Genomic DNA, 13867 nt, shown 5'->3' with positions numbered 1-13867 from the left:
GATCTCTGGGCAACCACTGGGTGCAGCCTCCACACACTCAGATCTCCTTGATTGCCTAAAGCAGGTCAATGCATCAGGAACTATGCTCAAGTGAGGACTGCACAGATCATTTGTGCAGTTCTCACAGTGGCACAGAACACACTGGAGGCAAACACCTATGTACAGATCTACCATAACCAAATTGAGTGTTACTCTAGACACTCACCCTGGAACACTAACCAGAGCTCTCTGGCCACAGCCATCCCATACTTCTTGGTATTCACAGAAAGTGCAGACACACCACTAAACTACAGAGGCATGGCTCAAAGATAAAAGCCATCAGAGGAAAAAAAAATCAACTCCGGAAATGCCTAAAAACAAATGCAGAAATTCAATAAACAAGAATAAGGAAGACAGCATGACCTCCTCCAAGGAGCACAGCAACATTTCAATATTAGAATGTCAAGATGAAGAGATTGAGGAAATGCCAGAAATGTAGTGCAAAAAAATGATTACTCAAAAGCAATTGGAAGCAAATCCATGAATTACAGAAAACTATAGATGAAAATTTTTCCCATGAAATTGAGATTTTAAAGAGAAATCAAAATGACATACTATAAATGAAGCATTCAATAGGTCAAATTAGCAATTCCTGAAGATGTGGAAAGAGAATGGACCAGAATGCCTGTTTAAAGAATTAGAGAAAACTTCCCCAATTTAGAGAAGGAAAAGTACTTCTAAATAGAGAAACAACACAGAACTCCTAACAGACATGACCAGAAAAGACCTTCACCATGACACACTGTAGTCAAACTCTCCACATTAAAACAATGAAATCTGATCATTTGCAACAAAATGGAGGAATCTGGAAAACATCATGTTCAGTGAAATAAGCCAGTCCCAAAGGGACAAATATCATATGTTCTCACTGATCGGTGACAACTAACTGAGCACCAAAAAGGAAACCTGTTGAAGTGAAAGGATACTATGAGAAACAGTGACTTGACCAGCCCTTGTCCTGACTGTTGATGAACAACTTAATACTTTATCCCTTTTAGTATTTTTTGTCCTACTTAATACTATTGGTTGAACTCTTTAACAATTATTCTTAGATGTTTAAATTTAACTGAAAAGTGATCCCTGTTAAACATAACAGTGGGAATAAGAGAGGGAGGAGATGTACAGTTCAGCACATGCTCACTCGGACTTACCCCTAATGGTAGAGCTAGAAAAGTGCCGGAGGATTCCAATTCAATCCCATCAAGACTGCATGTACCAATGCCATCTCGCCAGCCAAAATGATCAGTTTCAGTTCACAATTGATCATAATGATAGGATTAAGAGTCAAAGGGATCACATAAACAAGACTAGTGTCTGCGAATACTAACTGATAGAATTAAAAAGGAGAAAATGATCCAACATGGGAAGCAGGATGCACAGCAGACTCATAGAATGGCAGATGTCCTAAGCAGCACTCTGGCCTCAGAATCAGCCCTTAAGGCATTCAAATCTGGCTGAAGAGCCCATGAGAGTATTTTTGGCATGGGAAGCCAAGACACTCTGGCAAGAAAAAAAAAAAACACCTAAATGAAAGATCTCTGTGAGTGAGATCCCAGTAGAAAGAAGGGGCCGTCAAAGAAGGAGGTACCTTTATCTGAAGGGAGGAGAGAACTTCCACTTTGACTATGACCTTGTCTAAATTAGATTGGAGTTGGTGAACTCAAAAGGCTTCCATAGCCTTGGAAGCTCATGACAAGAGCCTAGGGTGATTACGGACGCCATAAATAAGAGTGTCAATTGTTAAATAAACAACAGGAGTCACTGTGCACTTACTCCCCGTGTAGGACCTCTGTCCTTAATGTGTTGTCCAATGTGAATTAATGCTATAGCTGGTACTCAAACAATACCTTACACTTTTTTTTTTGGTGTGGGTGCAAACTGTTGAAATCTTTACTTAATATACACTAAATTGATCTTCTGTATATAAAGATAACTGAAAATGAATCTTGATGTGACTGGAATGGGAGAGGGAGCGGGAGATGGAAGGGTTGTGGGTGGGAGGGAAGTTATGGAGGGAAAAAAGCCACTGTAATCCAAAAGCTGTACTTTGGAAAATTAAATAAAAGTTAAAAAAATAAAGAAAAGATTCTAAAATGTGCATGAGAGAAATACCAATTACTTTCAGAGGATTTCCAATTAGATTCACAGATGACATCTTACCAGAAATCCTACAGGTTAGAAGGGAATGGAGAGATATAGTCCAAGGCTAAAAAAAAAAAAACCTGTCAACCCAGAATACTATACCCTGCAAAGATCTCATTTATGAATGAAGATGAAATAAAGACTTTCCGTAACAAACAGAAATTGAAAGAATTTGTCACCACTTGCCCAGCCTTACAAAAGATGCTTAAGGATGTGCTACACAAAGAAACATAGAAAGATTGCCATCATTTCAAAGGAACATGAAGACAGAAAATCCCAATGAAAGCACAAAATATATTTAAGGAAAAAAATAGGAATTTTTATGGGAAAATGGCAGGGCAAAATTGCTACTTATAAATAGTCACCTTGAATGTAAATGGCCTCAACTCTCAAGTTAAAAGATACAACCTGGCTGAATGGATTAAAAAACAAGACCTGTCTATTTGCTGCCTATAAGAAACACATCTCACCAACAAAGATACAGGCAGAATGAATGTCAAAGGATGGAAAGAGATATTCTATGCTAACAAACTAAAAAGGGGCAGGTGTTGCCATCCTATCAGACAAAACAGATTTTAACATAAGAACTGTAAAAAAAAAAAAAGATGAAGAAGGGCACTATGTAATGATTAAAGGATGAATTCAAAAGGAAGATGTGATCATAATGAATGTATACAGACTCCATTAAGTAACAGAGGACTTCAACACCCCACTTTCATCTATGAACAGATCAACTACCCAGAAAATCAAAGAAACACAGCTAATTGACACTACAGACCAAATGGACCTAATGGATATTTACAAAAATTTTCACCCTACAGTTGCAGAATACACATTCTTCTCAGTGCATGGAAATATCTCTAGGATAGATCATATGCTAGGCCATAAAGAAAAGTCTCAGCAAATTAAAGAAAAAATTACATCGTACCACGCATCTTCAACAATGAATGAAGCTGCAAATCAACAAGTTAATTTCTAGATCAAATGCAAACACATGGAGACTTAACATGCTTCTGAATGAACAGTCATTGAAGAAATCGAAAGAAAATAAAAAAATTTCTGGAAATGAAGATGATGGTACAACATATCAAATATAGAAGAAATAGATATATTCCTGGACACATACAACCTATCTAAATTCAACCATGAGGACAGAGAAAACATAAACAGACCAATAACTAAGACAGAAATTGAATCAATAATAAAGACCTTCCCAAAGAAAAGCTCAAGACTGGACAGCTACATGGATGAATTCTACCAGACATTTAAAAAAGAGTTAACTCCAATTCTCCAAGTTATTCAAAACAATTGAAAGGGAAGGAATCCTTCAAAATTCTATAAGCCAGCATCACCTTAATTCCTAAACCCAGAAAAGATGCAACAGAGAAAGAATTACAGACCAATTTCCCCGATAACATAGACGCAAAAATCCTCAACAAAATTCTATCCAATCTAATCCAACAACACATCAGAAAGATCATCCACCCAGACCTAGTGAGATTTATTCCTGGTATGCAGGGATGGCTTTACATTCGCAAATCAACATCACATTAACAAACTGGAGAACAAAAATTATATGATTATCTCAATAGACGCTGAGAAAGCATTTGATAAAATACAATACCCTTTCATTATGACAACTCTAAGCAAATTGGGTATTAAAGGAACATTCCTCAACACAATCAAGGCAATTTATGACAAACCCATGGCCAGCATCATATATGAATGGGGAAAAGTTGGAAGCAATCCCACCGAGATCCAGTACCAGACAGAGATGCCCACTCTCACCATTGCTATTCAGTATAGTCCTGGAAGTTTTATCCAGAGCCATTAGGTAAGAAAATAAATCAAAGGTATACAAATTGGGAAGGAGGAAGACAAACAATTCCTATTTGCAGATGACATGATTCTATATATAGGGTGCTGGGGTAGGTGTCACCATATTCCTGGATCTGTACGTATAAAATATATGAAGCTTATCTAACTTAAATAAAATTTAAAATATGAAGTTAAAAATATTGGATGTATGTAGAAGAATGAAATTAGATGCCTACTTCTCATCATATACAAAAATCAACTGAAGATGGATAGAAGACAAAATTGAAAACATTAGACTATGAAAGTTACTGGAAGAAAACGTAGTGGAAAAACTTAGGACATTGATGTAGGTGATGACTTCTTGGCTAAGACCCCCAAAGCACAAGCAATCAAAACTAGGCAAGTGATATTAGATCAAACTCAAAAGCTTCTGCACAGCAAAGGAAAAAATACAATGAAGAGACATCTGACAAAATGGGGAACATATTTGCAAGCTACTTATCTAACAAAGGATTAATATCCAGATTACATCAGCAATACAAAAGAAAACAACCAATCCAGTAAAGAAATGGGCAAAGGACCTCAATAGACAGTTCAAAAGAAGAAATATAAATCACCAACAAATATAAAAAATGCTGAACATCACTGGTCAGAGAAACCTAAAATCAAAAAAAAAAAATCAGATAACATCTCACCCCTGTCAGAATGGTTATCATCCAAAAGACAGAGGGGAAAATGCTAGTGAGGTTGTAGAGAAAGTGGAGTACTTATATACTGTTGGTAGGGATATAAGTTACTGCAGGCATTGTGGAAAAAAGTATGGAGCTTCCTTAAAAGCTAGTAACAGACTTTCCATATAATCTAACAATCCCACTACTGGGTATATACTCAAAAGACAAATACATTGTGTAAAAGAAATACCTGCACCACCACATTTATAGCAGCACTGTTCATAGTTCCCAAACTATGGAATCAGTGAATGTGTCCATCATCAGATGGATAAAGAAAATGTGGTGTGTATATACGTACAATGGAATATTATTTATTTATATCCAAATGGTTACAACTGGAAGACTTCATATTGAGTGAAATAAGCCAGACATAGAAAGACAAATATTACATGTTCTCCCTTTTATGTGGGAGCTAAATTAAAAAAAAAAAGAAGTGCCCATGTCTATCAGTTTTGCTAAATAGTGTTTTGTCAACCTTTGTTTTAAATTTGTCAATTGTTAAGAATGATTTACTACTATAATTTAAATGATCTATAAACATCTTAAAATTTACTGTATGATGGAAATAGACATTTTTCTGTTTATTATGTATAGCCCTTGCTTATATTCTTGAAGAACTATGGTCTTTGTACTTTTTATTTTTTGAACTATTTAGTGGTACATTAAGCCTTTGACTATAATATAAACTTAAAATATATTATCTCAAATTTAAAACCAAAAAAATCCTTCACAAATATAGACACACACAAACTGAAAGTAAAGTATGGAGTGAAAGTATTTCCATGGAAATGGAAATCAAAATTAAGGAGTACTTATAATCACATCAGACAAAATAGACTTTTAAGACAAAAGCTTTTAAAAGCCATAAAGAAGGTCATTGTGTAGCGATTAATGGATCAATAAGAAAAATGTGACTATTATAAATGTATATGCACTGGATGCTAGGGCACCCAGTTTTATACAATAAATGTTGATAGATCTAAAGAGAGACCTAAACTGCAATGCAATAATATTGGAAGATTTCAACACCCCATTCTCAATGGATAGATCAACCAGAACAAAAGAAAAAAAAAGCACCAATAAACACAGCTAATCTACACTAGAGACCAAATGAACCTAATATACATCTACAGAACATTCCATGCTACAGCAGAAGAAATACATTCTTTTCATCAGCACATGGAACATTTTATAAGATAGACTATATACTAGACCATAAAACAAGTTTCAACATATTGAAAAAACACCAACATCATATCATGTATCTTTTCTGACCACATGGAATGGAACTAGAAATTAATGACAGAAACTGTAAAAATATGCAAACACATGAAGGTTGAACAATATGCTCCTGAATGAACAATTGGTCACAGAAGAAATCAAAAAGGAAACCAAAATCTTCTTGAAGTTAGTGAAAATGAGAACACAATTCAAAATTTAAGGGACACAGCTAAAGTAGGATTAAGAACAAAGTTTACAGCAGTAAGTGCCTACATCAAAAATTGGAAAAGGTTTCAAATAAATCTAACCATGCATCTCAAGGACCTAAAAAAGCAGGAATAAATCAAACCCCAAATCAGCACCAGTAAAGAAATAAAATTAGAAAAGAAATAAATAGAAATTAAAGAAGCTATTCAACAGATTGGTGAAAGGTCAGTATTGCGGCACAGTGGGTTAAGCAGCCCCTTAAGATGCCAACATCCCATGTGAGCACTGGTTCGAGTACCAGCTATTCCATTTCCACTCTAGCTTCCTGCTAATGTATCTGGGAAAGTAGAAGATGGCCCAAGTATTTGGGCCCCTGCCACCCATATTCAAGACCCTAATGGAGCTCCTTGTGCCTGGCTTTGGCCTGGCCCAGACCCAGTCATTGTAGTCATTTGGAGAGTGAATCAGATCAAAGATTTATTTGTTTATGTCTCTCCCTTTCTCTGTTGCTCTGCCTTCAAACAAATAAATACATCTTTTAAAAAGATCAGTGAAATGAAAATCTGGTCATTTGAAAAATATGCAAAATTGATAAACCAGTGGCCCAACAAAAAAAAGCTCAAATTAATAGAATTAGAGATAAAAAAATGAGATGTTACAAAGAATACCACAGAAATACAAAGAATCATTAGGAATTATTATGAAAAAATAAACAAGTTAGAAAATCTAGAAGAAATGGATAGATTTTTAGACACACACAATTTACCAAAACTTAGGCACAAAGACATAGAAAACCTGAATAGACAAATAACCAAGACTGAAGGTGAATCAGTAATGAACAACCTCTCAATAAAGAGAATCATAGGACCAGATGGCTTCATTTTTGAATTCTATCAGACTTTTAAAGAAGACCTACTCTTCTTAAATTATTCAAAACAATTTAAAGAGAAAGAATCCTCCCAAACTTATTGTATCGGGCTGGAATTACATTAATTCTAAAACCAGACAAAGAAACAGCCAAAAAAAGAGAACTACAGACCAATATCCCTGATGTAGATAGATGAAAAAATCCTCAAAATCCTACAAAATTGAAGCCAACACTACATCAAAAGGATTATTCACTCAGACCAAGTGAGATTTATCTCAGGGATGTAGGGATGGTTCAGCATATGCAAATCAATAAGCATGATACATAACATCAACAAAATGAAGAATAAAAGCCATCTGATAACCTAAATAGCATTGTATAAAATACAACATCCTTTCATGATAAAACCTTTAACAATTGGATATAGATGAACACACTTCAACATAAAAAGGTAATATATGATCGACCCACAGTCAACATACGGAATGGGTAAAAACTGTAAGTACTTCCACTAAGATTTAACCAGAAAAAGATGTCCACTCTCATAACTGGTATTCAATATAGTTCTGGAGGTTTTACCTAGAGTCATTTGGCAAGAAAAACAAGTCAAAAGGACATAAATTAGAAAGGAGGGAGTCAAACTATCCCTGTATGCAGATTACATTATTCCTTAAATAGAGGAATTGAAACACTCCACTAAGAGACTATTAGAACTCATAAGAGAATTCAGCAAAGTCGCAGAATACAAAATCAACAAGCATCCTTATATAGAGACCATATTCTGGGCAAGAAATAATCTATAACTCCCATTTCCAATAGCCACAAAACAATCAAGTACCTTGGGATAAATTTAACCATGGATGTGAAAAATCTCTACAATGAACATTATAAAACATTAATGAAGGGAATGGAGGAATACACATAAAAATAAAAATCTTCCATGTTCACTGACTGGAAGAATTAATGTCAAACTGTCCATACTGCCCAAAGCAGTTTACAGATTCTGTGCAACTCCAATCAAAATTCCATGGACATTCTTCACAGAACTAGAAGACAATTCTAAAATTAATATGGAAACAAGAAAGACTCCAAATAGCCAAAAAAAAAACTAATGCAATAAAAACAAAGTTGGAAACATCACAATGCCAGATTTCAAAACATCCTACAGGGAAATTATAATTAAAGCAGCCTGGTACTGGCATGAAAATAGACATGCAGACCAATAAAATGGAGTAGAAATTGACCTACACGTCTATAACCAACTGATATTTGACAAATGAGCTGAAATCTTTCACTGGTGAAAGAACAGTCTCGTCAACAAATGGTGTTGGGAAAATCAGATTTCCACATGCTGAAGTTTGAAACAAGACCTCTACCTTCACCCTATACCAAAACAAACAAATGAACAAACAAAACAAAACAAAACAAAAAAACAACCACAAGTCAAAATGCATCAAGGTTCTAAACTTCAGACCTGAAACCATCAAACTATTAGAAGAAAACATAGGGGCAAGATTGCAAGGCATTGGCCTAGGCTAAGATTTCTTGGGTAGAACCCCCAAGACACAGGCAATGAAAGCAAAAACAAATGGAATTATATCAATCTAAGATGCTTCTGCACAGCAGAGGAAGTATTGAACAAAGTGAAATGACAACCAAGAGAATGGAAGAAAATATTTGCAAACTTTGGATCCAATAAAGGATTAAAATCCAGTTAGTATATAATGCATATTATATACATGTTTTATATATTATATGTATGTTAAATATATATAAATAGGCAACAACAAAACAATCCAGTTAAGAAAGGGGTGAAAGACATGAATTGACATTTTTCAAAGGAAGAAATACAAATGGCCAAAAAACACATAGAAACATGCTCAGGATCACTAGCCATAAGGGAAGTCCAAGTAAAAACCGCAATAAGGTATCACTTCACTCCAGTTAGAATGTTTATTATCAAAAAAACTTAAGAAATGCTGGTATGGTCATGGAGAAAAGGGTACCCTAACACGCTGTTGGTGGGAATGCAAATTGGTACAACCATTATGGGAACGAGTTTGGAGATTCCTCAGAAAACTAATAGATTTATCATACTACACAGCTATCCCCCTACTGAGAATATATCCAGAGCAAGTGAAATCAGCATATGAAATAAGTACTTATGGCTGGTGCCGCAGCTCACTAGGCTAACCCTCCACCTTGCGACGCCGGCACACCAGGTTGTAGTCCCAGTCGGGGTGCCGGATTCTGTCCCGGTTGCCCCTCTTCCAGGCCAGCTCTCTGCTGTGGCCCGGGAGTGCAGTGGAGGATGGCCCAAGTACTTGGGCCCTGCATCCCATGGGAGACCAGGAGAAGTACCTGGCTCCTGCCATCGGATCAGTGTGGTGTGCCGGCCGCAGCGCGCCAGCCGCGGCGGCCATTGGAGGGTGAACCAACGGCAAAGGAATACCTTTCTCTCTCTCTCTCACTGTCCACTCTGCCTGTCCAAAAAAAAAAAAAAAAGAAAGAAAAAGAAAGAAAGAAGTACTTGTACTACCATGTTAATAGCATCCTAATTCACAATATTAAAAATATGTAACCAATGTGGGTGTCCATCAACTGGCAATTGGATAATGAAAACATAGTACACATACAAACAAAGTATTACTTAGCCATAAAGAGAAAGATATCCTGATATTCCCCCAAGAAGAGAGGGTGATGGAGATCATTATGCTAAGTGAAATAAACCAGACCCAGAAAGACAAATATCACATGTTTCTCTTATTTGTGGAAGTTAACATGAAAATTGTTGGTATAAAAATTATGTGACTTTGGGGCCAGCACTATAGCACAGCAGGGTAACAGCCTGGCCTGAAGCACCGGCATCCCATTTGGGTGTGGGTTCTAGACCTGGCTGCTCCACTTCCAATCCAGCTCTCTGCTATGGCCTGGGAAAGCAGTGCAACATGGCCCAAGCCCTTGGGCCCCTGCACTCACATGGGAGGCCCAGAAGAAACTCCTGGCTCCTGGCTTTGGATCAGCACAGCTTTGGCTGTTGCTCCAATTGGGAAGTGAATCATCAGATTTAAGACCTCGCTCTCTCTGCTTCTCCTCTGTGTAATTCTGACTTTCAAATAAATCTTGTAAAAAAAATTATGTGACAGTAATAACATTTGGTATATCATAAAAATTTCACTGAATCATGCCATGGACAGATAATATACCCCTTTCCCTACATAATGATCATTCTCTTGAATTCCTCACTTTGCAATATTAATGTTTTCAAGAAAAAATAGCATGTAAGTATATAATGTCTATATATAGAGTGAATGTGGCAAAATGTTAAGATTGTTACATACTCAAGCTAAAGAACAGTAAACTTATATAAAAGGAGACAGTGAAGAATGGAGGAAGGTGGGAGATCATGAGCAAAGTCACATTATTTCACCTAACTGAGCCTCTGGGCAAGGCGGTAGGTCTGGCAAGCAGCTATCCACTCAAGAACAACCCGAGTGTCCTCTGTTCCCCACCGGCTCCTTGGTCTGGACACCGCTTCTCCTCAGGACTCATTTTCCTCACCTCTCTCATCCTAAGAAATTCCCTCACTTAATCCTGGATCCAACTTTAACTACAATCTTATCTTTAAAAATTATCCTCATAGGCACGTCTCTGTAAAAAGTGGCCCACATATCACTTAATATAGCTCACAATTTGCAAGCTGCATTGCACTAGCCAAATGCTTTGTGTTCTGTTTATTTCTGACAGCTACAGGATGGCTATACAACACCATTAGAGGGACTAGTCAACCACGATTGACTTAGATTACATAATCACAGTCAAGGAATAAAAGAAGTGGCAGTATCAGGATTCAATTCCAGGTCATCTGAGAATGTAAGTTTTGTAAGGGAACTGGTTTTTACTTTGTCCACTGATATATCTCTAGGCCTTAGACAAATGTGCAAGGAGTGTTGATCAATATTAGTTTAATAAATACATCTGTCACCAGTGTTTCTGCTTAACTGTGATGCTATCTGCTGCCCTCATCTCTGCTCCATTCCCATCTCGCCCTCTGCCACAGTTCCCTCTGTGTCATTTCCATTTCTCTCTGCTGCATTCCCTTCTCCCTCTGCAGTGCTCCCATTCCCTCTCTGTTGCATTATCCATTGTTGTAATGCCAGGCTGCCCATTCTTACAGTCCCACTTCTCTATCCCCCTTTGCTTTACACTACCCATGAAACTGCTCTGATCAAACTAAGAACACTCCGGTCTTTTATGTTAGTTGACACTGTAGAAAATTCTTTATTGAATCCTTTTTTTTTTTTTTTTGCATATCCATAATGACAAACATTCCCAATTCTCTTCTCACCTCTGGCTAATACTTCTAGGATTTTTTTTGACAGGTAGAGATATAGACAGTGAGAGAGAGACAGAAAGGTCTTCCTTCCATTGTTCACCCCCACCACCACCACCAAATGGCCACTACAGCCGGCGCGCACCAATCCGAGCCAGGAGCTTCTTCCTGGTCTCCCACGCAGGTGAAGGGGCCCAAGCACTTGGGCCATCCTCCACTGCCCTCCAGTGCCACAGCAGAGAGCTGGACTGGAAGAGGAGCAACCGGAACTAGAACCTGGTGCCCATATGGGATGCCGTCGCCGCAGGTGGAGGATTAACCAAGTGAGCCACGGTGCTGGCCCTTAGGATTTTTTTTTAACATATTCCTCTTCACCTCATCAATTTTTTTTGACAGGCAGCTTTAGACAGTGAGAGGGAGACAGAGAGAAAGGTCTTCCTTCCTTTGGTTCACTCCCCAAATGGCCACCACAGCCGGCACACTGCGCCGATCCAAAGCCAGGAGCTAGGTGCTTCTTCCTGGTCTCCCATGCAGGTGCAGGGCCCAAGCACTTGGGCCATCCTCCACTGCACTCCCGGGCCACAGCAGAGAGCTGGACTGGAAGAGGTGCAACCGGGACAGAATCCGGCACCCCAACCAGGACTACAACCCTGTGTGCTGGCACCACAGGCGGAGGATTAACCTAATGAGCTGTGGCGCTGGCCCACTTCATCTTTTAAAACCTGGTAGTCTCTAATTTATCCCTTTTGCTTTTAATGCATACACATACTCTTTTCTATCACCTAACATATCAACCAACTACTAGCACCTATAACTTTCAAATCAATGCCTGTAACTGGACTCATGTCTGAGCTCTAGAATATTTCTGCCTGCCTGTGGTATGTCACACGCAGAGGTGTCATCATGTCCTCAAAGCAGTCTCTCCAAAACAGAGCTCATTTTGCACCTCCAACTCCTGCAGCCCTTGTCTTGCCATATTGCACTGCCATCTGCCTTACTCCCCTGAGCAGACACCAAATTCCATTGCCCACATGCAGACTCCAATCTTGTGCCTGCCTCTCAAATCCGCCCCTCAGCTCCTCTCCATTTCTGGCATTGCTCACCTTGTTTCACTACTCTCCTACCTTACTGAAAGATGATGTGTTTGTCATTCACCTGCCAAGCATGTTTTAACAGCTCCCAGTCACCTACAGATTATACAAACCCTTTTGCTGATTACAAAATTTCTTGTAACTAACCCCTGACCACTTTGCCTGGCTCGTGTCCCATTCATCTCCCACAAGAGCCCTAAGTTGCACTATAGTCGTATTATTCTGGACACACCATGATCATTCCTTTGTACATGTTTTATTCTACTTGGAATATTCTTTTCCCCTACCCCCAACCCAGCTTCCTTCCAGCCCTTCTCTCCATATTAGGTCCTTGTCACTCAAGACTCCCGCCAAATATTGTTGATATCTTTCCCTTTCCCTTCAGCACAATGGCTTTTTATCCTCCCAAGGTTCCTGGGACACTTTTCTCCTTTAGACGCTGTGACATTCAATTTTAAACCGAAACCAGGGTCCATCAGGAAAAATAATCTTGGTAATTAACTTTCAGGTTGAATTAATCTTTTTCCAAATAAATGGGTGGGTAAGTTAGTAACTAAGTGAAGACATGAATGAGAAAAAAAGCAAACTCAGGTTCTACCTACCAAAACATGGCTCAGTGAGTGTGATATAAATGAGAAGCAATCCTCTGATAGGAGAGTAGTTTGCCTCAGAGACAGTTGACTTCTCTGAACTTAATTATATTTCTTTTTCAATTAGAATTGTCTTAACTACTCCTCCAGCAATTCTGTAGCTGGGTGACTTGTAACTCAGAAGGGAATATGTCATTTAACTTATGCTCAACACTGTAATTAAACTGCAGCTTCAGCGCATGTTATTTCCCATGTACACTAGTTAGCACGCTTCTTGTTATAAGGAAATGAAACTTGAATCAATCTTTTGAGAGAATTGGGGGATTGTGAATCATTCATCTATTCCAGCTACAGGAGGCAGTAAAACACGCTGGTTAGAGCAGTCTTTTGCAGTCTGAGTTTCCATCTGTACATCAATTTTGCAATCAATTTAGGGAGTTTCAGCTAGAATTTTTGGTGAAATAAAATAAAATCAAACTAAATGTCAAAGCATACTCAATACAGTGAAGGTATTAGTTTGTCATTTTCATTTCAGAAGTTTTTGTGTATTTGCTATGGGTTGTGGTATATATTTGTCACTGTGTGTAAAGGTCAAAATACTAGAACACACTGGTTAATAACATTTATTGAATTGGACTGGACCATGAACCTCAAAAGAGAACAGGTTTGTTGGGGATCAGCTTCATAAACGAGTTTGAATCCAATGTGAGAAATATAAAACAATGCTTCCTAATGTATTGTGCCATTAATTCAGTTCAGTAGGTATTTGTTGAACATATACTGCACAATCCCTGTACATCAAAGACTGAGATATATTTTCTTACTTC

Source organism: Oryctolagus cuniculus, chromosome 9 (genome assembly GCF_051225735.1).
Source record: "Oryctolagus cuniculus isolate XC-2025 breed Fujian yellow rabbit chromosome 9, ASM5122573v1, whole genome shotgun sequence".
Classification (NCBI taxonomy): domain Eukaryota; kingdom Metazoa; phylum Chordata; class Mammalia; order Lagomorpha; family Leporidae; genus Oryctolagus; species Oryctolagus cuniculus.
This window is presented reverse-complemented; position numbering follows the sequence as displayed.